At 48.6% G+C, this 27,274-nt stretch overlaps 1 long non-coding RNA gene across 1 annotated transcript; it reads left to right on the top strand.

Moving 5' to 3' along the window:
* LOC119945764 lies at nucleotides 1-26,889 on the top strand. Its single transcript, XR_005456335.1, has 3 exons — nucleotides 1-70; nucleotides 26,363-26,412; nucleotides 26,807-26,889. It is a non-coding gene; the product is annotated as an uncharacterized LOC119945764 (long non-coding RNA).
* The last annotated feature ends 385 nt before the right edge of the window (nucleotides 26,890-27,274 follow it).

Below are 27,274 nucleotides of genomic sequence, written 5' to 3' on the forward strand. Positions count from 1 at the left end.
CCGTCGATGGGCAGCAGAGAACTTTGTCGAACTGTGTTCAGCCCACCTGTCCGGGATTTCAGCACACCTGGTAAGGCACTGTTACCTGTAGGAATTTTTTGTGCTTACTCTGTGCCAGGCACTGTACTAATTGCTGGGGTAGAAACCAGCTAATCACATTGGACTCAGCCCCTGTCCCATCTGGGGCCCACTGTCTTCATCGCCATTTCATGGATGAGGAAACTGAGGCCCAGAGAAGTGAAGTGACTTGCCCAAGGTCACCTAGCACCTACCTGTACTAAGCACTGGGGTAGAACCAAGATCATCAGGATCCACATGGAGCTCACCTTCTATGTAGGTGTTGTGGGTGGTGAATGTGCTTGTTATACTGTACTCTCCCAAGCGCTTAGTACAGTGCTCTGCATGCAGTCAGCGCTCAATAAATATGACTGATCGATTGATTGAGGGAGAATGGGTTTTGAATCCCCACTTTGGTGATGAGGGAACTGAGGCCCCGAGAAGTGAAGTGGCTCACCCAAGGTCCCACAGAAGACAAGTGGAGGAGCCGGGGTCAGAACCCAGTTCCTCTGACTCCCAGGCCCGTGCTCTTTTGACTAATACCAAGATATTGTGTATCTTGTGTATCTTGGTCCCTAAGCCCAAAGAAGGCTTTGGGACCTAAGAACTAACTAACCCTAATAACAGAATTTCAAGATTTTGCATTAGGAAGGCTTTGGGACCTAAGGCCAAATAACCCTAATAGCAAAATAGCAAAATTTTGTGCTTAAGCCTCAGATGCATTAGTGGACACATTTCTTCATTGTGATAATCGATCAATCAATCCTATCTATTGAGTCCTTACTATGTGCAGGGCACGGTACTAAGTGCTTGGGAGAGTACTATATAACAATATAACAGACACGTTACCTTCACTGTGGGAAGAGTCTAGAGAAGGAGACAGACATTCATAGAAATAAATGAAATTAGAGCTATGTACATAAGCGCTGTGGGACTGGGGGTGGGGGTGGTGAATAAAGGGAACAAGTCAGGGTGCCCCAGAAGGGAGTGGGAGAGGAGGAAATGAGGGCTTAGTAAGGGAAGGCCTCTTGGAGACGGAGATGTGCCATCAATAAGGCTGTGAAGGTGGGGAGAGTAATAGTCTTTCAGTTATCAAAAGGGAGGCGATTCCAGGCCCTCGTGCTCTCACGCTCCAGTACCTCATGAAGATGTATCTGTCTGGGGCTGTATAGGTTCTCCATTAATAATAATAATAATGATGGCATTTGTTAAGTGCTTCCTATGTGCCAGGCAGTGTACTAAGCGTTGGGGTGGAGACAAGCAAATCGGGTGGGACACAGTCCCTGTCCCACATGGGTTTCACAGTCTTAATCCCCATTTTCTAGACAAAGGAAGTGAAGCAGGTTGGCTTAGTGAATAGAGCACGAGCCTAGGAGTCAGAAGGACCTGGATTTGAATCCTAACTTTGCCACTTGTCCGCTCTGTGAGCTTGGGTGGGTCAGTTTACTTCTCTGGGCTTTAGTTCCCTCATCTGGAAAACGAGGATGAAGACTGTCAGCCCCATGTGGGACGGGGGCCTGTGTCCAACCTGACAATGGTGCATCTACCCCAGCATTTAGTATAGTGCCTGGTACATGATAAGCACTTTAAGCGCTTTTCCATTCAAAAAATGGAAGTGACTTGCCCAAGGCCCCCTAAGTGGCAAAGCTGGCATTAGAATCCAGCTCTTTCCAACTCCCAGGCTCAGGCTGTATGTGCTAGGCTGTGCTGCCCCCTTCAACTCTCTCCAAGCCCTTCTTGAGCAAAAGTGAGTGGATCAGCTCCACCCGCTTCATTCCCCCCAACCCCTCCCCCCAAAGGAAAATGCCCTCTTCCCTCAGCCCTACCAGTGGAGGATGAAGAGGCAGGGTCCGGGGACATGCTGGAGCCAGGGAGTGCCAGTGACTTGAGGGAGCATCCATTCCTGCAGGCAGAGCAGGGGTGGCACAATTCTGTTCGCCCTGAGACTCCCACGGACTTTTGATCTGGAGCAAGGAGCGGGGAAGAGAGAGCGTCAAGGGCAGAAGCTTTTCCCCACACAGCAGTGGCTGCTCAGAGTCCCAGTTACTTGGAATGGTGGGATGGCCTGGGGGACAGGGACCCCCGGAGCCATATGATCTGGGGCCCGGGAACATCTCTACCAATTCTGTTCTATTGTCCACTCCCAAGTGCTTAGTACAGAGCTCTACATGCAGTCATCATGATGGTACTTGTTAAGCGCTTACTACAAAGATGATCTGGGCAGCAGCGTGAATTACAGACTGAAGTGGGGAGAGACAGGAGGATGGGAGATCAGAGAGGAAGCTGATGCAGTAATCCAGTTGGGATAAGATGAGAGATTGAACCAGCAAGGTAGCGGTTTGGATGGAGAGGGAAGGGCGGATCTTGGCGATGTTGCGGAGGTGAGACCGGCTGGTTTTGGTGACAGATTGGATGTGAGGGGTGAATGAGAGAGCGGAGTCGAGGATGACACCAACTTGCTCTGAGCCCAGGCACTGTACTAGGCACTGAGGTAGATCCAAAGCTGATCGCTTACTATGCCATGTAACTATGATACTATGATTAGATCCAAGCTAATCAGGTTGGACACAGTCCCCGCCCTCCATGGGGCTCACAGTCTTCATCCCCATTTTCCAGATTAGGGAAGTGAGGGCCAGAGAAGTGAAGTGACTTGCCCAATGTCAAATGGCAGCAGACAAGTGGCAGTGCTAGGATTAGAACCCGGGTCCTTTTGACTCTCAGCCCCTTGGTGACTCCATTTGGAATGACACTCTTTGCATCTGGGCATTTCTAAACCAGCATCGTCCCGACAAGCCGGACTTTTTGATTCCCAAAACCCCAGCGGGGAGGAGGAAGGAGAGAGACTCATTTGCCATCCCCCGTCTCCGGCTCCTCAAGCTTTGACTCATCCATTTGGAGCGCCAAGTTGAAATTCGGGCAAAACCGCGATTCAGAAATTCACGATCCAGCTTACAGTCTAGAGGACTTTATTCGCCACCACCACCCCCAGCCCCACTGCACTTTTAAAAATTGAATATTAGTAATTATTTATTTACATTGATTTCCATCTCCCCCTCTAGACTGGAGGCGCCTTGGGAGGGGAACGTGTCCGCTGATGCTGTTGTATGGTCCGCTCCCAAGGGCTTAGTATGGTGCTCAGCACAGGGTAAGCACTCAGTGAATTCCATTGATGGATTGATTGATTATGTGTATATGTGTAATTTACTTTAATGTCTGCTTGCCCCTCTGGATTGTAAGCTCCCTGTGGGCAGGGAATGTGTCTACTAGCCCGTCCTCTCCCTAGAGCTTAGTACAATGTTCTGCACAGTAAGCGCTCAATAAATACAGTTGGCTGACTGACTCCCTCTCTAGACTGTAAGCTCATTGTGGGCAGGGAACATGTCTACCAATTCTGGTATAGTGTACTCTCCCAAGCGCTTGGGACAGTGCTCGGCACTCAGTAAGTTCTCAATAAATACCATTGACTGATGGACTGACTCTAAGGTGGTTATGGGCAGGGAACGAATTGACCATCTCTGTTGTAGTGTACTCTCCCAAGCGCTTAGCATAGTGCTATGCACACTGAAGCGTTCAATGAATACAACTGATGGATGGATCGGTTGATCGATCCTTGTTGGATTCTGGAGGAACTGGCTGAGATTGAACCTTGCCGGCCTTTCCCGAGCCTCGGGCGCCACCTGCTGGTAGGTCCTGGTTCTACCACGTGAATCTCCACCCGGCGCCCGAGGACAAGAACTGTTGCCAGTGGCTTGATCTGACCCAAACCAGGGGTCTCCTGGCAAAAGGTTATTCTGTGCAGAATCCTCCTCTCCGAGGTCGTGGGGGAGGTGTTTAAATCGTACTGTCAATCAGTCAGTCAATGGAATGTATTGAGCACTTTCTATGTGCAGAGAAGTGTACTAACCACTTGGGAAAGTACAATCCAACAGAATCAGCAGACACGTTCTCTGCCCATAACGAGCTCACAGTCTAGTGTACGAGCTTACAATCTAAAATCAGAGGTGGCATTAATAGTAACTAATATTATCTGCTCAACTAGTAATAATACTGATGGTATTTATTAAGCTGTTACTATGTGCCAAGCACTGTTCTAAGCAGCTTCCTGGCCTAGTGGATGGAACACGGGCCTGGGAGTCAGAAGGACCTGGGTTCTAGTCCCAGCTCTGCCACTGGTCTGCTGCGGGACCTTGGGGAAGTCACTTACCTTCTCTGAGCCTCAGTTACCTCATCTGTAATTTGGGGACTGTGAACCCCATGTGGGACATGTACCATGACCAACCTGGTAGTTTGAATCCACCCCAGTGCCAGGTCCTTCCGACTCACAAGCCTGTGCTCTATCCACTAGACTATGCTGCTTCTCTTCCTACTAGGCCACGCTGCTACTGATGGAGAGATTTTACTGGTGCCCAGGAGCCCAGCTAAAAAGAGCAGTATGCATGAGTGGGACTATAGAGATCTCATCTCATGTGACCTTGGGGAATTTTTTGCCCATAGAGAGGCGGGTTGTTCTCTCTCCTCCTTCTTGACCAACTGATCTCCCCAAAGTCGTTGCCCAAATACAGTTACCCACTTTCTGATTGCTGCCTGCCACAGCGTGGCTCAGCGGAAAGAGCATGGGCTTTGGAGTCAGAGGTCATGGGTTCAAATCCCGACTCCGCCAGTTGTCAGCTGGGTGACTTTGGGCAGGTCACTTAATTTCTCTGTGCCCCAGTTGCCTCATCTGTAAAATGGGGTTTAAGACTGTGAGCCCCACGTGGGACAAACTGGTCACTTTGTAACCTCCCCAGCGCTTAGAACAGTGCTTTGCACATAGTAAGCGCTTAACAAATACCATTAAAAAAAGCTGACCTGTCTCCCAGCCATCCAATGCCTTCCTCTCAAAAGCTTCCATGTTGCTGTGACCCATGCAGCCCCCCACTCCATCATGGGCACCCCTGTCCTTCATCCTCACCCTGTCCCCTGCCCTCTCCTGCCTCCTCCTCATCTCAGGTCATCCCCATTTGATAGGTGAGGGAACCGAGGCAGAGAAATGTAGTGACTTGCCCAAGGTCACACAGTAAGCAAGCTCACAGGCCTGGGAGTCAGAAGAACCTGTGTTCTAATACCATCTTGGCCACTTGTTGGCTGTTTTACCCTGGGCAAGTCACTTCACTACGCTGGGCCTCAGTTCCCTCATCTGTAAAATGGGGATTAAGATCAGGAGCCCCAAGTGGGACAGGGACTGTGTCCAACCTGATTTGCCTGTATCCACCCAGAACTGAGTACGGTGCCTGGCCCATTGTAAGTGTTTAGCAAATAGCACCATCATCATTATTATTATTGTTATGGGGATCAAGACTGTGAGCCCCATGTGGGATGGGGACCATGTCCAACCTTCGAAGGTGAGAAAGAGATAATAATAATAATGATGGCATTTATTAAGTGCTTACTATATCCTAACTGGGCGGGGGTGGAGCACTTCTGACCTCTCAATTTTCCTGGGAGACGGGGTCAGTGGAAATAGATGAGGCCCCCTTGGGGGAGGGCAGCAGGGCAGGCAGCGTCGTCTGGAGGGTGTCAAGCCTTGGTGATAATACTAATGATAACTGTGTATCTGTTCAGCGCTTACCATGTGTCAGGCACTGTACTAAACACTGGGGTAGGTGCAAGCTAACTGGGGGTTGGACACAGTCCCTGTCCCACATGTGACTCACAGTCTCAATTCCCATTTTACAGATGAGGTCCCTGAGGCCCAGATAAGTGAAGTGACTTGCCCAAGGTCACCCAGCAGGCAAGTGGAACCCAGGTCCTTCTGATTCCCAGGCCTGGGCTCTAGCCACTAGGCCATGCTGCTTCCCAGTGTGACCCAATGGATAGAGCACAGACCTGGGCTATAATCCCAGTTTCACCATTAGCCTGCTGTGTGACCTTGAGCAGGTAACTGAGCCTCAGTTTCCTCAGCTGTGAAATAATAATAATAATAATAATAACCACAATAATTGTGGCATTTGTGAAGTGCTTACTATGTGCCAGGCCCTGTACCTAAGCGCTGCAGCAGTTATCCCTGCATCTACTTCAGGCAAATAGGGCTGGACACAGTCCGTGCCCCTCTCGTGGGGCTCACGGTCTTAATCCCTGTTTTACAGATGAGGGAACTGAGGCCAAGAGAAGTCAAGTGACTTGCCCGGGGTCATCCAGCAGACTAGTGGCTGGGTGACATCAAGCAAAAACTCCTCATTCTCGACTTCAAGGCTCTCCAGCACCTCGTCGCCTCCTACCCTCCTTCTACAGCCCAGCCCACACCCTCCACTCTTCTGCCACTAACCTCCTCACTGTGCCTCGTTCTCGCCTGTGTCGCCGTCGACCCTTGGCCCACGTCCTTCCCCTGGCCTGGAATGCCCACCCTCCACACATCCGCCAAACTAGCTCTCTTCCTCCCTTCAAAGCCCTACTGAGAGCTCACCTCTTCCAGGAGGCCTTCCCAGACTGAGCCCCCTTATTCCTCTTCTCCCCTCCCTCTGCCCTACCTCCTTCCCCTCCCTGCAGCATTTCTATGTATTTGTACATATTTATTACTCTATTTATTTTACTTGTACATATTCGCTATTCTATTTAATTCATGATGTGCATGTAGCTGTAACTCTATTAATCCTGACGGTTTTGACACCTGTCTACATGTTTTGTTTTATTGCCTTTCTCCCCCTTCTAGACTGTGAGCCCGTTGTTGGGTAGGGACCGTCTCTATATGTTGCCGACTCGTACTTCCCAAGCGCTTAGCACAAGGCTCTGCACACAGTAAGCACTGAATAAATATGATTGAATAAATGAATGAAGGTGGCAGAGCTAAGATTAGAATCCAGACCTTCTGAGTCCCAGGCCCGTGCTCTGTTCCCTAGTCCATGGTGCAGAATGGGGAGTCAATGCTTGTTCTCCCTCCTACTTGACTGTGAGCCCCGTGTGGGACTGAGACTGTAGCTGGACTGATTAACTTGTATCTCCCCCAGGGCTTAGAACAGTGCTTGATACATTTCCCCCTTCTAGACTGTGAGCCCGTTGTTGGGTTGGGACCATCTCTATATGTTGCCAACTTGTACTTCCCAAGCGCTTAGTACAGTGCTTTGCACACAATAAGTGCTCAGTAAATATGGTTGAATGAATGAATGAATGAATGGAAAGAGCAGGTGCTTGAGAGTCAGAGGTCATGAGTTCTAATTCTGGCTCCGCCACTTGTCAGCTGTGTGACTTTGGGCAAGTCACTTAACTTATCTGGGCCTGTTATCTGTAAAATGGGAATTAAGACTGTGAGCCACATATGGGACAACCTGATTACCTTGTATCCCCCCCAGCGCTTAGAACAGTGCTTGGCACATGGTACGTGCTTAACAAATACTATTCTTCTTCTTCTTCTTATGACCTCATATCTACCACAATGCTTAGAACAATGCTTGGCACATAGTAAGTGCTTAACAAGCACCATAATTAAAGCCGCATTCATTAATTAATAGGGAAGAAGAAAAGGTATTTAATCACCATTTTACAGAGGAAGAAACTGAGGCAATGAGAAGAGTTGTCCAAAGTCACACAGAGCAGGCCAGTGACTGGGATTAGAGGTCCAGCATGCTGGGGAAGCAGCATGACATAGTGGATAGAGCAACCGGCCTAGGAGTTGGAAGGTCATGGGTTTTTATCCCAGCTCTACTGCTTGTCTGCCGTGTGACCCTGGGCAAGTCACTTCACATTTCTCTGCCTCACCTCATCTGTAAAATGGGGATTGAAACTGGGAGCCCCACATGGGACGGTGACTGTGTCCAACTGGGTTTGCTTGTATCCATCCTAGCAGTTAGTTCTGTGCCTGGCACATAGTAAGTGCTTAACACATTCCATCATCATCATCAGTTTCTCTCTTTTTGATTATATGAGTTTTTAACTGGTATTTATAAGCACTGTATCAGGCACTGTTCTTAACGCTAGTGTAGATAATTCAATCAATCAATCAATCAATCGTATTTATTGAGCGCTTACTATGTGCAGAGCACTGTACTAAGCGCTTGGGAAGTACAAATTGGCATCACATAGAGACAGTCCCTACCCAACAGTGGGCTCACAGTCTAAAAGGGGGAGACAGAGAACGGAACCAAACATACCAACAAAATAGAATAAGTAGGATAGAAATGTACAAGTAAAATAAATAAATAAATAAATAGAGTAATAAATATGTACAACCATATATACATATATACAGGTGCTGTGGGGACGGGAAGGAGGTAAGACGGGGGGATGGAGAGGGGGAGAGGAAAGAAGGGGCTCAGTCTGGGAAGGCCTTCTGGAGGAGGTGAGCTCTCAGCAGGGCCTTGAAGGGAGGAAGAGAGCTAGCTTGGCGGATGGGCAGAGGGAGGGCATTCCAGGCCCGGGGGATGACGTGGGCCGGGGGTCGATGGCGGGACAGGCGAGAGCGAGGTACAGTGAGGAGATTAGTGGTGGAGGAGCGGAGGGTGCGGGCTGGGCAGTAGAAGGAGAGAAGGGAGGTGAGGTAGGAGGGGGCGAGGTGATGGAGAGCCTTGAAGCCCAGGGTGAGGAGTTTCTGCTTGATGCGCAGATTGATCGGTAGCCATTGGAGGTTTTTGAGGAGGGGAGTAATATGTCCAGAGCGTTTCTGGACAAAGATAATCCGGGCAGCAGCATGAAGTATGGATTGAAGTGGAGAGAGACACGAGGATGGGAGATCAGAGAGAAGGCTGGTGCAGTAGTCCAGACGGGATACGATGAGAACTTGAATGAGCAGGGTAGCGGTTGGGATGGAGAGGAAAGGGCGGATCTTGGCAATGTTGCGGAGCTGAGACCGGCAGGTTTTGGTGACGGCTTGGATGTGAGGGGTGAATGAGAGAGCGGAGTCGAGGATGACACCAAGGTTGCGGGCTTGTGAGACGGGAAGGATGGTAGTGCCGTCAACAGAGATGGGAAAGTCCGGGAGAGGACAAGGTTTGGGAGGGAAGACAAGGAGCTCAGTCTTCGACATGTTGAGCTTTAGGTGGCGGGCAGACATCCAGATGGAGATGTCCTGAAGGCAGGAGGAGATGCGAGCCTGGAGGGAGGGGGAGAGAGCAGGGGCAGAGATGTAGATTTGGGTGTCATCAGTGTAGAGATGATAGTTGAAGCCGTGGGAGCGAATGAGGTCACCAAGGGAGTGAGTGTAGATTGAGAACAGAAGGGGACCAAGCACTGAACCTTGGGGAACCCTCACAGTAAGAGGATGGGAGGGGGAGGAGGAGCCTGCAAAAGAGACTGAGAAAGAACGACCGGAGAGATAAGAGGAGAACCAGGAGAGGACGGAGTCTGTGAAGCCAAGGTCAGATAATGTGTTGAGGAGAAGGGGGTGGTCCACAGTGTCAAAGGCAGCTGAGAGGTCGAGGAGGATTAGGACAGAATATGAGCCGTTGGATTTGGCAAGCAGGAGGTCATTGGTGACCTTTGAGAGCGCAGTTTCCGTGGAATGAAGGGGATGGAAGCCAGACTGTAGGGGGTCGAGGAGAGAGTTGTTGTTGAGGAATTCTAGGCGGCGCGTGTAGACAACTCGTTCAAGGAGTTTGGAAAGGAATGGTAGGAGGTATATGGGACGATAACTAGAAGGTGAGGTGGGGTCGAGAGAGGGTTTTTTTAGGATGGGAGAGACATGGGCATGTTTGAAGGCAGAGGGGAAGGAACCAGTGGAGAGTGAGCGGTTGAAGATGGAAGTTAAGGAGGGGAGAAGGGATGGAGCGAGAGATTTCATAAGATGAGAGGGAATGGGGTCAGAAGCACAGGTGGCCGGAGTAGCACTTGAGAGGAGGGAGGAGAGTTCCTCTGAGGATACCGCTGGGAAGGATGGGAGAGTAGCAGAGAGTGTTGAGAGCCGGGGGGTTGGAGAAAGGGGGGAAGAGACTTTGGGGAGGTCGGACCTGATGGATTTAATTTTGTAAATTAAGATCAAGTTGGATACAAGTCCATGTGTTGAATCCCCATTTTACAGATGAGGGAACTGAGGCCCAGAGAAGGGAAATCACACAGCAGGTAAGTGGCAGAGCCAGAATTAGAGCCTAGATACTTCTGACTCCCAGGCCCGTGCTCTATTGTTCTATTGTCCTCTCCCAAACACTTACTAGTGGACTCTGCTCAGTTTAAGCACTCAATAAGTACCATCGATTAATGGTTGATCCCAACAAGGGTGGCCATGCCACCAGAGGGTAGCAAGTCACATAGGGTGGCTTGTGGCCATCTGTGTAGCCAGCACCTGGCATTCTGAGGAGCGGAGGGAGGGGTAGAAGTAGCATGGCCCTAATGGACAGAGCCCGGGCCTGGGAGTCAGAAGGACCTGGGTTCTAATCCTACCTCCACCACATGTCAGCTCTGTGACCGTTCATTCATTCATTCATTCAATCATATTTATTGAGGGCTTACTGTGTGCAAAGCACTGTACTAAGCACTTGGAAAGTACAATTTGTCAACAGAGACAATCCCCACCCAACAACGGGTTCACAGTCTAGAGGGGTGGAGACAACAAAACAAAACAAGTAGACAGGCATCAATAGCATCAATATAAATAAATAGAATTATAGATAGATACTCATCATGAATAAAATGAATTGGGGAAGTCACTTTGCTTCTCTGGGCCTCAGTTAGGGTGCTCAGCTAGGTCTAATTCCCATTGCTTAGTTCAGTGTTTGGTCCACGGTAAGAACTTAAAATTCCACAATCATCATCTTGTATATAGGACTGAGTACCATGTTTGTGCACATGTGGGAGCAACTAGTTGAAGAAGGAATTCCTTCTTTCTGGAAGGAAAGAATGTACATTTACGTTTGGCTGGTTCACCTGTTGTTTAACAGCGGGCAGCAGGGGCGAGGTGCTTTTGGAATATCGTGAAAGCAGCAGAAACTGCACCCTGAGGAAGTAACTGAGGTGACTGGTCAAGCAGGGTAAGACCAAAAACGGGATTCAGAAGGGCCGGGATTAAAACATACATGTTTTGAAAGCCCAGAGCCACTGGGGGCACCAGAGTGGGAAAGCATTGTGGGTAATAATAATCATCATCATCATCTTAGTGGTGTTTGTTAAGCGCGTACTAAGATAACAATAATGATGGTACTTGTTAAGCGCTCACAGTCTTTGTCCCCATTTTACAGATGAGCTAATTGAGGCACAGAGAATTAATGTGACTTGTCCAAAGTCAGACAGCTGACAAGGGACAGATCCGGGATTAGAACCTACAATCTCTGACTCCCAAGCCCGTGTTCTTTCCACTAAGCCATGCTCCTTCTCAGTACAGTGTGGCAGGCATTGTACTAAAAGCAAATTGGGATGGACACAGTCCCTGTCCCACATGAGGCTCACTGTCTTAGTACCCATTTTACTTGAGGTGACTGTGGCATGGAGAAGGTAGGTGACTTACCCAAAGTTAAGCAGCAGACAAGTACTGGAGCTGGGATAAGAACCCGGGTCCTGCTGACTCCCAGGTCCATGGTCTACGTAATAATAATAATTTTGATATTTGTTAAGTGCTTACTTGATACTACTATACTAAATGCTTAGGTAGATACAAGATAATAATGATAATAACAATGATGATGGTATTTGTCAAGCACTTACTATAAAGGCTGCCGGATGGGTTCGAGCCCAAGGGGTAAGTAAGCATGGGGAAATCAGGGTCGCGGTCCTCCCTGGCTTCTCCTGGTAATGAACTACCTGAGCTGCAGGCAGCAGGGAATTGGACCAGCAAAAGGAACTTCTGCCACAACTCCCCCTTCCTGACTCCCCCCCAAAAAACACAACCGATAAAAGGGGGAAAGAACTGGTCCCTCTGGGGCCGCAGAACAAAGAAAACAAATATCTAAGACCTGCGCTGAGACATGTTATTGGGTGTCTTTGGTCATAATTGTGTGTGGGTGTGTGAGTGTGTCCACATCTACCCCCCTTTTAATTAGACTAAGCATGGGATAAAGTGTGCCGCTGTTTATGGTGGTAATAATAATAGTAATAATAATGATGGCATTTGTTAAGTGCTTACTATGTGTGGTGGGTACAAGCAAATTGGGTTGGACCCAGGCACTGTCCCATGTGGAGCTCCCAGTCTCAATTCCCATTTTACAGATGAGGGAAGTGAAGCACAGAGAAATGAAGTGACTTGCCCAAGGTCACACAGCAGACAAGTGGTGGAGTCGAGATTAGAACCCATGAACCTTCTGACTTCTAGGCCCGGGCTCTTTCCACTAAGCCATGCTGCTTTGGTGAGCGTCTCCTCCAGGTGTGCAGGTCGGGACCCGGCAGGCTCGGCGACGGCGGCAGTTCTCGGCAGCAGTGGCGGTTCTCGTAGTGTGGGGGCATCGCCATGGCAGCGGCTTCCCTCTTCCGTGATGTCCCGCAGGCTCAGCCTGTTCTGGTCTTTAAACTCAGAATAATAATGATAATGATGATGATGATAATTGAGGTATTTGTGATAACTGAACCCTTACTGTGTGCCAGTCACTGTTCTAATCACTGGGGTAGAAACCTGGTAACAGGTCAGACACAGTCCCTGTCCCCCATGGGGCTCACAGTCTTAATCCCCATTTTACAGATGAAGTAACTGAGACGCAGGGAAGTGAAGTGACATGGCGGAGCTGGAATTGAAACCCATGTCCTCTGACTTCCAGGTCCTTGCTCTTTCCACTAGGCCATGCTACAACTCCCCTTTAATCTTAAAATGGAGATTAAGATTATGAGCCCCTTGTGGGATCTGGACTGTGTCCAACCTGATGAGCTTATTAGAGAAGCAGCAGTGGCTCAGTGGCAAGAGCCCAGGCTTTGGAGTCAGAGGTCATAGGTTCAAATCCCAGCTCTGCCAATTGTCAGCTGTGTGACTTTGGGCAAGTCACTTAACTTCTCTGTGCCTCAGTTACCTCATCTGTAAAATGGGGATGAAGACTGTGAGCCCAGGATGAAGGCTGTGAGCCCACCATGGGACAACCCGATCACCTTTGTAACCTCCCCAGTGCTTAGAACAGTGATGTGCACGTAGTAAGCGCTTAGCAAATGCCATCATTATTATTATTATTATTATCTCTATCCCAGCACTTAGTTCAGTACCTGGTACATAGGAAGTGCTTGACAAATACAGAGGAGAAAAAAAAGGTCATGCTACTGGAGGGTGATAGAGAGACGCAGCCTCACCGAACCATGCCCTACTACCTCCTTGGGGTGATAGAGGAGGGCATCCTCCCATTCATTCACTCATTCGTTCATTCGTTCATTTATTCAATCGTATTTATTAAGCACTTACTGTATGCAGAGCACTGTACTAAGCGCTTGGGAAGTACAAGTTGGCAACATAAAGAGACGGTCCCTACCCAACAACGGGCTCATAGTCTAGAAGGGGGAGACAGGCAACAAAACAAAGCATGTAGATATGTGTCAAGTCATCAGAATAAATAGAAATAAGGCTAGATGCATGTCATTAACAAAATATATAGAATAGAAAATAGGTACAAGTAAAATAAATAGAGTAATAAATCTGTACAAACATATATACAGGTGCTGTGGGGAGGGGAAGGAGGTAGGGCAGGGGGGATGGGGAGGAGGAGAGGAAAATGGTGGGCTCAGTCTGGGAAGGCCTCCTGGAGGAGGTGAGCTCTCAGTAGGGCTTTGAAGGGAGGAAGAGAGCTAGCTTGGCAGATGTGCGGAGGGAGGGCATTCCCGGCCAGGGGAAGGACATGGGCCGGGGGTCAATGGCAGGAAATGTGAGAACGAGGTACAGTGAGGAGGTTAGTGGCAGTGGAGTGGAGGGTGCGGGCTGGGCTGTAGGACAGAAAGGAGGTGAGGTAGGAGGGGGCGAGGTGATGGACAGCCTTGAAGCTGAGAGTGAGGAGCTTTTGCCTGATGTGTACATTGACTGGTAGCCACTGGAGATTTTTGAGGAGGGGAGGAACATGCCCAGAGCATTTCTGCACAAAGATGATCCGGGCAGCGGCGTGAAGTATAGACTGAAGTGGGGAGAGACAGGAGGATGGGAGATCAGAGAAGAGGCTGATGCAGTAATCCAGTCGGGATAGGATGAGAGACTGAACCGGCAAGGTAGTGGTTTGGATGGAGAGGAAAGGGCAGATCTTGACGATGTTGCGGAGGTGAGACCGACAGGTTTTGATGATGGACTGGATGTGAGGGGTGAACGAGAGAGAGGAGTCGAGGATGATGCCAAGGTTGTGGGCTTTTGAGATGGGATGGTTGGTAGTGCCGTCTACAGTGACACGAAAGTCAGGGAGAGGGCAGGGTTTGGGAGGGAAGATAAGGAGTTGTCTTGGACACATTGAGTTTTAGATGGCGGGCAGACATCCAGATGGAGATGTCCTGAAGGTAGGAGGAGACCCGAGCCTGAAGGGAGGGAGAGAGAGCAGGGGCAGAGATGTAGATTTGGGTGTCATCAGCGTAGAGAGGATAGTTGAAGCCGTGAGTTTACCAAGGGAGTAAGTGTAGATAGAGAACAACCATGGGGTGGTAGAGAGAAGCAGCCTCCCAGAACAAGCCTCCTGCTGTACTGTGCTATTCCATACTACACTGTCACCAGGCACAGCCTCTCTGAACAAGCCTGGTATCACCAGGGATAACAGAGAGGTACGGCCTCCCAGAATAACGATTGGGTGCCACCAGGGGGCAGGCTGTCGCTCTCAGAACTGAGGATGGTTCTGGTTCCAGGGGCCAGAGGAATCTTCTCCAAAGGTGCTGCTCAGTGCTTCTCCTTGGCCTCTTACACTGTGGGCACATTCAACTCCTAGATTTACCCCATTACTGAGTGGAAATGTGTGTGTGTGGGGGGGGGGGGGGTGTGGGGGGGGGTGTGTGTGGGTGTGTGTGCGCGCGTGTGTGCGTGTGTGTGTGGGTGTCTGTGTGGGTGTCTGTGTGTGTTTGTGTGTGAATAATAGTGGGGAGGAAGGGTGTTGAGGTGGTTGCCACTCATAGCAGAACAAGGGCTGGGGCTCTGTGCAGGAAGTTAGTTCTGTCTGACTTGATTGGGACTGAGAAGCCCCAGGGCCCTTAATTCGACAGATGGGTCAATCTTGCCTGTGACTATAGCAAACACTCCTCACCATTCGCTTTAAACCATTTAACTACCTTGCCCCCTCCTACCTCACCTCGCTGTTCTCCTACTGTAACCCAGTCCACATGCTTGGCTCCTCTGGTGCTCACCATCTCACTGTACCTCGATTGCGTCTATCTCACCGCCGACCTATCCCTCACATCCTACCTCTGGCTTCCTTGAAACTCCTCTGACATGGGACTATCTTCAAAAAACTTGGGGAAGCCAGTCAGATTGGTAGCTATTTTTTTGCCATAATTGTGTATGTGTGAGTGTCTGTAGGCATCTACCCCCCTTTTAATTAGGCCAAGCATGGGATACACTGTTCTGCTGCATATTGTGGTGGCTTGGTTTCACTTTTGAACTTGTTTCTGAGCGCCTCAAACTAAAGGGGAGACAATTCCCCTTTGACAGGGTGCTACCTTGAGCACTTGAATTGAAAGGAGAGACAATCCCCAGAGAAGGGCTCATACATTAAGGGCCTGAAACTAAAGGGGGAGACAATGAGACAAGGGTCATCAAAACCTGAGCCCACGAGCCTTCCCAGATGATGAGGAATCTGGCCAGAGCGAGGACATTCGGGGTGGGTTGGGTCCGACCTGGAAGTTCAGGCCAGACCACGAAAGACCAGTTGGTTAGACACTTCCTCAGCTGGCCACACTGAGGTCGACTCACACGGATTCCCCAAATATTGGCAGATTGATCTTCAAGCACTGTGAAATTTCCAGCGATCTCAAAAAATCCAGTGGAAAGAACCTGAGCTGTGGAGTCAGAGGCCCTGGGTTTTCATTCCGGTTCTGCCACTCGCTTGCTTTGTGACCTTGGGTAATGGCTTGACTTCTCTGGACCTCAGTTTCTTAAATAGCAAAACGGGAATTCGATAACTGGTCTCCCTCTTACTTAGACCATGAGACCCATGAGGGACAGGCACTGTGTCCGACCTAATTGACCTGTGCCAACCCAGTGCTTAGAATTATGTTTAACACATACTGATTAACAAACACCATAAAAAAACATATTCCAGGACGGTGGCCACTTCTCTTGCTCCATGCTCCAGATCGAAAGCCCGTGGGAGTCTTAAGGTGACCAAAATTGTATCTCTCCTCCTCTGCCTGCAGTAATGGACGTGCCCTCAAGCCACTGGCAGTCCCTGGCTCCCTGGTGGCAGTGAGGGGAGAGGCCATTTTCCTGAGTGTGGAGGAGGTGGGGGGAGAGGTGGGAATGAACTGGGTGCAGCTGATCCTCTCACTTCCATTCAAGGAGTGCTTGGAGAGAGTTGGAGGAGTCAGCATGGCCTAGTAGTTAGAGCCCGGGCCTGGGAGTCAGAAAGAGCTGGATTCTAATACCAACTCTTAGGGGAAATTGGGCAAGTCACTTCCCTTTTTTAAATGGTATTTGTTAAAGTACTTATGTGCCAGGCACTGCAATAATAATAATAATAATAATAGTATTTGTAAAGAGCTTATGCTGGAATAGATGCACTGTTGTCAGGTTGGACACAGTTCCTCGTCCCACATGGGGCACTCAGTCTTCATCCCCATTTTCCAGATGAGGGAACTGAAGCCCAGAGAAGTGAAGTGACTCTCCCAAGCTCACACAGCAGACAAGTGGCAAAGTTGGGATTGGAACCCAGGTTCTTCTGATTCCCAGGCTCGTGCTAGTCTATCCACTAGGCCAACCTGCCTCAGTTCCCTTATCTAGTAATGTAATGTGCTTGACTCAGATCAAGCTTGGCTCCTCAGTTTGAGTAAATCATGAAACCAGTGTATTTGAGTCAATCAAATAGCCAAGTTATTTGAGTCAATCAAATGATTGGGCGTGGCTTTGAGTAAATCAAGTAACCAGGTAGTTTGACTTAAGCAAACTACTGGGCTTGACTGGATTGACTCAATTAACCAAGCCTCGTGTCAATCAACCATCAGCCACACCCGGCGTGGTGAAGCAGGTCTAGGCAGAGGGGAAGGTCAGAGAGAAGGGTGGACCAAAGCGTGACCTTGAACACTGTGCTTCCACAGCTCACAGTTTTAATCCCCATTTTACAGATGAGGTCACTGAGACCCAGAGAATTGAAGTGATTTGCCTAAGGTCATCCAGCAGACAAACAGTGGAGCCCAGTTTAGAACCCAGGTCCTTCAGACTCCCAGGCCCACATTCTATCGACTAGCCACATTGCTTCTCCTGCTAATCTTCCTTTCCCCTTTATAATTGGCATCGATCATACCTCTATCTGGGAATGTAGTTCTCTGAGGAACCCCAAAGCTGAAGCGCGATATGGACCATTTGGAGGAACCAAAAGAGAATGATAGAAATGTTTAAAATAGCACTGTTAGGTTAAATGAAAGAAAGATTAGAAGCAAGATTAAAAATGGGTTTCCCTGCTTGGAGAATGTGAGAGGCCTTAATCACGGAACCTAAGGGTGTGAAGGAATAGCATATCTTCTAGATTGCGAGCCTGCTGTTGGGTAGGGATTGTCTCTATCTGTTGCTGAATTGTACTTCCTAAGCGCTTAGTACAGTGCTCTGCACACAGTAAGTGCTCAATAAATATGATGGAATGAATGAATATCATATGAGTGATGGTAAGCCATTGTTCTAGACAACTGATAACCATCTCCTCCAGTTTTGTCAGTCAGTTGCTCTGTCCATTGCTGGCTGTGTGACCTTGTGCAAGTCACTTCACTTCTGAGTTTCCTCAGCTGTAAAATGGGAATTGAACCCTACTCCCTCCTACTTAGACTTTGAGCCCCACGTGGGACAAGGATTGGTCCAACCTGATAACTCTCAATGCTTAGAACACATAATAAGTGCTTAACAAATACTATTGAAAAAAAAGAAAAATGAACCAAAAAACCGCAACAATGATCGGGAGCATTTCATAGTCAGTATTTGATTGAAAGTGAAAAAATTAATAATTGTGGTATTTGTTCAGCACTTCTTATGTGTCAAACACTGTTCAAAACTGAAGCCATTAGGAAGATTTTGGGCTGGGTAGAGATACAATGAAGCGCATGACCTAGCAGAAAGTATACGGGCTTAGGAATCAAATTACCTGGGTTCCGATCCCGGCTCGGCTGCTTGTCCAAGGTGTGACTTTTTTTTTGTTTTTTGTTAAGCGCTTACTATGTGCCAAGCACTGTTCTAAGCACTGGGGTAGATATAAAGTAATCAGGTTGTCCCACATGGTGCTCACAGTCTTAATCCTCATTTTCCAGATGAGGTAACTGAGGCCCAGAGAAGTTAAGTGACTTGCCCAAAGTCACATAGCTGACAAGTGGTGGAGCCAGGATTAGAACCCATGATCTCTGACTCCCATGCTACTTCCCTGACCTTGGGCAAGTCACTTCACTTCTCTGGACCCCTGTGACCTCAACTGGAAAATGGGGATTAAGATTGTGTGTCCCATGTTGGGTACAGGGACTCTGTCCAACCAGATTAGCTTGTATCTACCCCAGCATTTAGTACAACGCCTGGCACATAGTAAGGGCTTAGCAAATGCCACAATAATTATTGAAGCCTCAGCAAAGAACCCAGTGGAGGAGCCTTTAGAGATCTTTTAAAGAAAGGTTCAATGTTGTTTGTCTGGGATGGTTTAAAATTAACCTTGCCAGGAGGAAGGGGAATATTCTAGATAACCTCTCAAAGTTCCCTCCAGGCCTCCGTTTGGACCATACGGCAAATTTGGGTATGGGTATATCCAACTCAATATAGATATATTCCCTTATTTACAGCTCCCTGGAGATACCAGGGAGGGAATTTTGTATTCGTTTTTCATGTGTTTTAAGTGTTTGTCTTGAGCAAAAGCTCTGTTTCTGTCCCATTAAAAAAAATAATAAAAAACTTGATTTGTTTCCTTTAAACCAGAATACAAGATTGGTGACCCTATCTGCACCTGTGTATTCTCAATACTTGCGATGTTCACGACACTGCAAATCGAATGGTATACCATAGTAATTATACTGTAAGATAAGAACTGCGGAAAGGGGATTGTTTTACCTCCATTTTTATCCCTGTCACCTGGTAGCTCATCGGTTTCCTCCTGGCTACCTGCATTCAAACCATTTTCTTACTTTTTTTAATGGAATTCGTTAAGCACCTACTATGTGCCAGACACTGTACTAAGCATTGGGGTAGATGCAGGTCAGATTGGACACAGTCCCTGTAAAGTCTTAATCCCCATTTTACAGATAAGGTCCAGAGAAGTGAAGTGACTTGCTCAAGGTCACACAGCAGACAAGTTGTAGAGACAGGATTAGAACTCAGGCCCTTCTACCTACCAGGCTCCTGCCATACCCACTAGGCCATGCTGCTTCTCCTGCTTGAAATACTGAGAACAGTGTCAAGTACTCACTAGTAAATATTGCAGAGTTTGTTGGTTTTTTTACCTGTAGACTGTACACTCCTTGTGGACAGGGAACATGTCTGCCAACTCTGCTTTACTGTGCTTTCCCAGGTTTTTAGTCCAGTGCCCTGCATGCACAGTAAGCACTCATTAAACGGGTTGTCTATATGCGCTGCCTAGAATTCCTCAACAACAACTCTCTCCTCGACCCCCTCCAGTCTGGCTTCCGTCCCCTACATTCCACGGAAACTGCCCTCTCAAAGGTCACCAATGACCTCCTGCTTGCCAAATCCAACGGCTCCTACTCTGTCCTAATCCTCCTCGACCTCTCAGCTGCCTTCGACACTGTGGACCACCCCCTTCTCCTCAACACGCTATCTGACCTTGGCTTCACAGACTCCGTCCTCTCCTGGTTCTCCTCTTACCTCTCCGGTCATTCATTCTCAGTCTCTTTTGCAGGCTCCTCCTCCCCCTCCCATCCTCTTACTGTGGGGGTTCCTCAAGGTTCAGTGCTTGGTCCCCTTCTGTTCTCGATCTACACGCACTCCCTTGGTGAACTCATTCTTTCCCACGGCTTCAACTATCATCTCTACGCTGATGACACCCAGATCTACATCCCTGCCCCTGCTCTCTCCCCCTCTCTCCAGGCTCGCATCTCCTCCTGCCTTCAGGACGTCTCCATTTGGATGTCTGCCCGCCACCTAAAGCTCAACATGTCGAAGACTGAACTCCTTGTTTTCCCTCGCAAACCTTACCCTCTCCCTGACTTTCCCATCTGTGTTGACGGCACTACCATCCTTCCTGTCTCACAAGCCCGCAACCTTGGTGTCATCCTCGACTCCGCTCTCTCATTCACCCTTCAAATCCAAGCCGTCACCAAAACCTGCCGGTTTAAGCTCCGCAACATTGCCAAGATCCGCCCTTTCCTCTCCATCCAAACCGCTGCCCTGGCTCGTTCAAGCTCTCATCCTAGCCCGTCTGGACTACTGCATCAGCCTCCTCTCTGATCTCCCATCATCGTGTCTCTCCCTCCTTCAATCCATACTTCATCCTGCTGCCCGGATTGTCTTTGTCCAGAAATGCTCTTGGCATGCTACTCCCCTCCTCAGAAATCTCCAGTGGCTACCAATCAATCTGCACATCAGGCAGAAACTCCTCACCCTCGGCTTCAAGGCTCTCCATCACCTCACCCCCTCCTACCTCACCTGCCCTTCTCACCTTCTACAGCCCAGCCCGCACCCTCCGCTCCTCTGCCGCTAATCTCCTCCCCGTGCCTCGTACTCGTCTGTCCCGCAGTCGACCCCCGGCCCACGTCATCCCACTGGTCTGGAATGCCCTCCCTCCCAACATTCGCCAAGCTAGCTCTCTTCTTCCCTTCAAGGCCCTACTGAGAGCTCACCTCCTCCAGGAGGCCTTCCCACACCGAGCCCCCTCCTTCCTCCCCCCCTTCACCACCTCTGCATCCCCCCATCTTACCTCCTTCCCTTCGCCACAGCACCTGTATGTATGTGTATGTATATATATATGTATATATATAAAATGTTTGAACGTGTTTATTACTCTATTTTACTTGTACATATCTATTCTATTTATTTTATTTTGTTAATATGTTTGGTTTTGTTCTCTGTCTCCCCCTTCTAAACTGTGAGAGCACTGTTGGGTTGGACTGTGTCTATATGTTGCCAACTTGTACTTCCCAACCGCTTAGTACAATGCTCTGCACACAGTAAGTGCTCAATAGGATTGATTGATTGATTGTCTGATTCAAGACCAAGATAAGGAGGAGGCGCAGAATCTTGCAGAGGAGAAGGTGCAGAATCTTGCAGAGGAGGAGGGCCAGGACGAGGCAGAGGAGGAATTGGATCATGAGGATGAAGGGGGCTGAGACCAGGCTGAAGACCAGAACCAAGACAAAGCAGAGGATAAGGGCCTCCCTTATCTCCTTCTCTCCTTCTACAGCCCAGCCCGCACCCTCCACTCCTCCACCGCTAATCTCCTCACCGTACCTCGTTCTCGCCTGTCCCACCATCGACCCCCGTCCCACGTCATCCCCCGGGCCTGGAATGCCCTCCCTCTGCCCATCCGCCAAGCTAGCTCTCTTCCTCCCTTCAAGGCCCTATTGAGAGCTCACCTCCTCCAGGAGGCCTTCCCAGACTGAGCCCCTTCCTTCCTCTCCCCCTCGTCCCCCCTCCATCCTCCCCTTCTTACCTCCTTCCCTACCCCACAGCACCTGTATATATGTATATATGTTTGTACATATTTACTACTCTATTTATTTATTTATTTATCTTAATTGTACATATCTATTCTGTTTATTTTATTTTGTTAGTGTGTTTGGTTCTGTTCTCTGTCTTCCCCTTTTAGACTGTGAGCCCACTGTTGGGTAGGGACTGTCTCTATATGTTGCCAATTTGTACTTCCCAAGCGCTTAGTACAGTGCTCTGCACATAGTAAGCGCTCAATAAATACGATTGATGATTAAATGCCTTTGAGCAGTTCATTCATTCAATCGTATTTATTAAGCGCTTACTGTGTGCAGAGCATTTGTATTAAGTGCTTGGGTAGGAACAATGCAACAATCAACGCGACAATCCCTGCCCACAATGAGCTCAAAGTCTGGTGTGGTGTGGAGGGTAGACAGGCATCAATATAAATTGATAAAATTACAGGTATATACATAACTGCTGTGGGGGAGGGGGTGGGCAGGGAAGAGCAAAGGGAGCAAGTTAGGGTGATGCAGAAGGGAGTGGGAGATAACAAAAAGTTAGGATTATCCATCATCATCCTCAGCAGCATTTAATAAATGCCTGCTTTTTGCAAGAGCCCTCTACTAGATGGCTGGGAGCATAAAAAATTTATAAGACCTGACACCTCCTGGTCATTTAGGAGCTTATGGCCTAACAGTGCAGGATCTCTAGAAGGATAAAGTGCCCTGGGGTAGGTAGAGGTAGGGAAAATCAAATTAATCCATGTTTCCATTGGTTAGAACGATTTTAGGAGACAGAGGGAGAAGGAATGGAACCTAATGGGATTATTGATTCATGTTCATTTATTCAGTCATTTATTCAGTCAAATTTATTGAGTGCTTACTGTGTGTAGAGCACTGCACTGAGCACTTGGGACAGTACAAAACAACAACAATCAGACACATTCACTCTCCACAACGAGCTTACAAAATTTAGGATAGCCTTGTCTTTTTTTTTTTGTTATGGTGTTTGTTAAGTGCTTATGTGCCAGGCACTGTACTAAGTGCTGGGGTAGATAGAATCTAATCCGGTTGGATGCAGTCCATGTCCCACATGGGGCTAATGGCCTTAATCCCCATTTTCCAGAAGATGAAACCTAAGCCCAGAGAAGGAAGTGACTTGTCCAAGGACCCACAGCAGACAGGTGACAGAGCTGGGATTAGAACCCAGGTCCTTCTGACTCTCAGGCCCAGACTCTATCCTCTTGGTTACTCTGCTTCTCACCATTAATATGGGTATTCAAGCTTTGGCTGTATTTTATGGCCCTCTGATGAGAAGCTCAAAACATTTTGCAAATGTTATCTCCTGACAGCCCACAAAGTCTGGTGAATATTGTCCCGTCCCATTTCGACTACTGTATCGGTCTCCTCGCTGGTCCCTCTGCCTCCGGTCTCTCTATCGCCCAGGGTATTTTCCAAAAATCTCACCTGGAACAGCAATAGTTAAAAGCCATGGAAGTGAATGAGCTCCCCGAGGGAGTGAGTGTAAAGTCAGACAGAAAGGGTCTCAGAAGAGACCCTCAAGCGATCCACACAGGGTAAGGGATGGGGGGAGAAGAGGAACTGGTGAAAGACTTTTTCTTGACTTTGTTTTTTGAACGGTATTTCAATCAATCAATCAATCAATCAATCGTATTTATTGAGCGCTTACTATGTGCAGAGCACTGTACTAAGCGCTTGGGAAGTACAAATTGGCAACACATAGAGACAGTCCCTACCCAACAGTGGGCTCACAGTCTAAAAGGGGGAGGCAGAGAACAGAACCAAACATACCAACAAAATAAAATAAATAGTATAGAAATGTACAAGTAAAATAAATAAATAAATAAATAGAGTAATAAATATGTACAACCATATATACATATATACAGGTGCTGTGGGGAAGGGAAGGAGGTAAGATGGGGGGATGGAGAGGGGGACGAGGGGGAGAGGAAGGAAGGGGCTCAGTCTGGGAAGGCCTTACTATGTGCGAGGCACTGTTCTAAGTGCTAGGGTTGATACGAGATAATCGGGTTGGACAGAGTCCCTGTCCCCCATGGGGCTCACAGTCTTAATCGCCATTTTACAAGCAAGGTCACTGAGGCCCAGAGGAGTGAAGCAACTTGCCCGAGAACACATAGCTGACAAGTAGCGGAACAAGGATTAGAACACAGGTCCTTCTGACTCGTAGGCCTGGGCTCTATCCACTAAGCCTTTCCACATATAGTCTCCGAGACCATTGATGGGCAGATGAGAACTGTGTCAGACTGTGTTCAGCCCACCTATCCGGGATTCCAGCGCACCTGGTCAGACACTGTGACTCATAGGAATTTTTTGTCCTTATTATGCGCCAGGCCCTGTACCAATTGCTCGGGCAGAAACTAGCTGATCACATTGGACACAGTCCCTGTTCCACTTGGGGCCCACAGTCTTCATCCCCATTTTATGGATGAGGGAACTGAGGCCCATAGAAGTGAAGTGACTTGCCCAAGGTCACACAGAAGACAAGTGGCAGAGCTGGGATTAGAACCCATGACCTTCTGACTCCCGGACCTGGGTCTTTGTTTTTCATGGAAAAACATTTCACTGTTACGGGACTGTGACGATGACACTCCCCCGATTCGAGGCCAGAAAGGAGGGGTGGCAGGCAGGAGCAGGAAGGCTGAGTCTAGACCATAGGCCTGGGGTTTCCTTTGCTAACCCCCTGCCACACCCTAGACTGAGCCACCGGAGCCCATCGCAATATGGGGGTCGCCCCGCTGGCCTCCTGCAGCCCAAGCCACCGTTGATCGGTTATCGGTCGATCGTATCTATTGAGCATTTATTCTGTGCAGAGCACTGTATTGAGTACTTGGGAAAGTACAGTGCAATAGAGTTGATGGACATAATCCCAATCCCTAAGGAGCCTGCAGTCTACAGGGGAAGACAGACACTGAAATAAATTAGAAAGAGAGGAAACGGCCACATGGGACTGGCAAGTGCTTAGAGGGATACCATCCAAGTGCACAGGCCACGTAGAAGGGAGAACAATTGGGGGAAATGAGAACTTAGTTGTGGAAGACCTTTTGGAGGATATAATAATAATGATAATAATTCTGGCATTTGTTAAATACTTACTATGTGTCAGTCACTGTTCTAAGCGCTGGGGTAGATACAAGGTATGAGGGTTGTCCCACATGGGGCTCACAATCTTAACCTCAATCCCCACTTTATTGATGAGGTAACTGATGCACAGAGAAATTAAGTGGCTTCCCCAAGGTCACACAGCAGACAAGTGGAGGAGCCGGGATTAGAACCCATGTCCTCAGCCTCCCAAGCCTGTGCTCTCTCCACTAATCCATGCTGTGTAAATGTGATTTTAAGAGGGCTCCGAAGGTGGGGAAAGTGGCTGGCTGTTTGATTTGAAGGGCCAGGCTTTTCTGGCCATTCCTTGGGTCCGGTGTCAGCAGCCTGGACATGGGGGTTGTGAGGAGGGAACTGAGATGGGACAGGAAAGGGGGTGGGGGTCGGGCCGGAGATAAGACTGACTGGAGAGGTTTTTGGAATTAGTGTTTCTCTGGACAGACCCTTTCATCCTATCCTAATCATTCATTCAATTGTATTTATTGAGCACTTACTATGTGCAGAGCACAGTACTAAGCACTTGGAAAGTACAATTTGGCAACAGATAGAGACAATCCCTACCCAACAATGGGCTCACAGTCTAGAAGGGGAGACAGACAACAAAACAAAACAACCAGACAGGCATCACTAGCATCAGAATAGATAAATAGAATTATAGATATATACACATCGTTAATAAAATAAATAGAATAATAACTATGTACAGATATACACAAGAGCTGTGGGGCAGGGAAGTGGGCAGGGTAGCACAGAGGGAGGGAGTAGGGGCGATGGGGAGAAGAGGAGGAACAGAGGAAAAGGGGGGCTCAGTCAGGAAAGGCCTACCTATCCTACTCTATCTTTTTGGCAGCCATACCCTAATCCAATGATGCAGCTGGGCCTTCCCTCAGGGACAACTGATCTCTACCCCAGCTGCTTCCAATCAGGGGAATTAGTGACTAAGGCACGCATGCCCCGCCCCCACACTCTCCCTGCCCTATATAAGCCCGCAGGGCCCCACATCCTTTAAGGGTGGCTGTCTTTGAATCATGGTAATGGCTGGGATTGGGAAACTAAGGGTGGATTTTGGAAGGAGGCTTTGATCTGCTTACTGGCTTAATAGCTGGGGGTTTTTTGAGGTTACTTAGTTACCCCAAGATCTGGTCTGTAGGGCTGGACTGAGAGGGTATTTTTATGCTATTCTGATCTCATTCATTCCTGCATTGGGGGGCAGGGGTGGTTAGTGGGCTAAGGGGCTTACTACCCCATCTTAGCAGGCTTCCTGATCACTCAAACTGCCTCTTTGTTCTCCCACTTCTCTCCATGGCTGTAGAAGTTCTAAGGGACAATTTGTTACTGCAATCAATCAACAGCATTTGAGAGCTTCCTTCAGGAGGAACACTGTACTAACTGTTTGGGGGAGTCTAATAGAACAGATTAAGCAGACATGTTTCTTACAGCCCTGCCTCACCACCTCAACACACCTGTCTCTTTGCTCTCATTATGGTGTTGCTGTCCCTTAAACCTTCAGATAGGCCTCTCTTGTGCATGTTGACATAGTTACCTTTTAAATTTATAGGTCCAGTATTGGAATAATGAGGTGATTTGGATCCAGATGATACAATACAGGTAAGGGGAGATTCTGGGTACTTAACTGATGTGGGGTGAATGCTTCAGTGCTTAGAGAGTGGGATTAAGTGCATTGGTGAGCTGGAAGGGAAGATTAAGTGTGTTTTTTAGGGAGGGGATGGGGAGATGAGAAATTTAGAGAAGGCCTGTTAGAGAAGAAACAATTTCAGAAGGCCTTTCATAGAGGTGGAAGACTCCTTGTGTGTCAATAGGGTAGGTGTGGGGGGGGCGGTGGGAGTGCCTGCTGGAAGGATGTTTGGGATGGGTTGAGGGTGGATGTGGTCCAGGTGAGGCATAAGGAGCTGGCTGGAGCTTTCAGGCTTTTCATAATCCCAGGTGGATGTCAGAAGTCCTGATGAGCAGATGAGAAGGACAAACTTATTTCTTCTCCCAGAAGCTCCTCACCACCCTTTCTGGTCATGAGGACTATTGCCCCTTCAGTGAGGACCCAGAGCAGCTGATCCCCTTGGAGATGAGGAATCAAGAGCTGAGCTTCCATCCCTAAGGGAAGGTGATGGGGGGGGGGGGGGGGGGGCATGACTAGGGGTTACTGCAAGAGGAGGGCAAGGTGTACAGAGGGGTGTGTTACTTTCAGTACTGTGGCTGGTTCTACCAACTGGGGCTAAGGCTCTGCATAGGGAACTGCAGGGTGACTTGACTGTGGGACTGAGAAAATCCAGTGTCCTTAATACTATAGAAGGGTCATTTCTCCCTGAACCCACAGTCCTGTCTACAGGGTCACCCTGCAAATCCTCAGCTCCTCTAGAGGTGGAACCCCTGTGTGCTTGACAGTGACTGCCTCTGAGGGAGTTAGGAGGGTGTGGGGGAATGGGGGCATGGGGGGAAAGCCTAGTGTTAACAG

Source organism: Tachyglossus aculeatus, chromosome 26 (genome assembly GCF_015852505.1).
Source record: "Tachyglossus aculeatus isolate mTacAcu1 chromosome 26, mTacAcu1.pri, whole genome shotgun sequence".
NCBI lineage: Eukaryota > Metazoa > Chordata > Mammalia > Monotremata > Tachyglossidae > Tachyglossus > Tachyglossus aculeatus.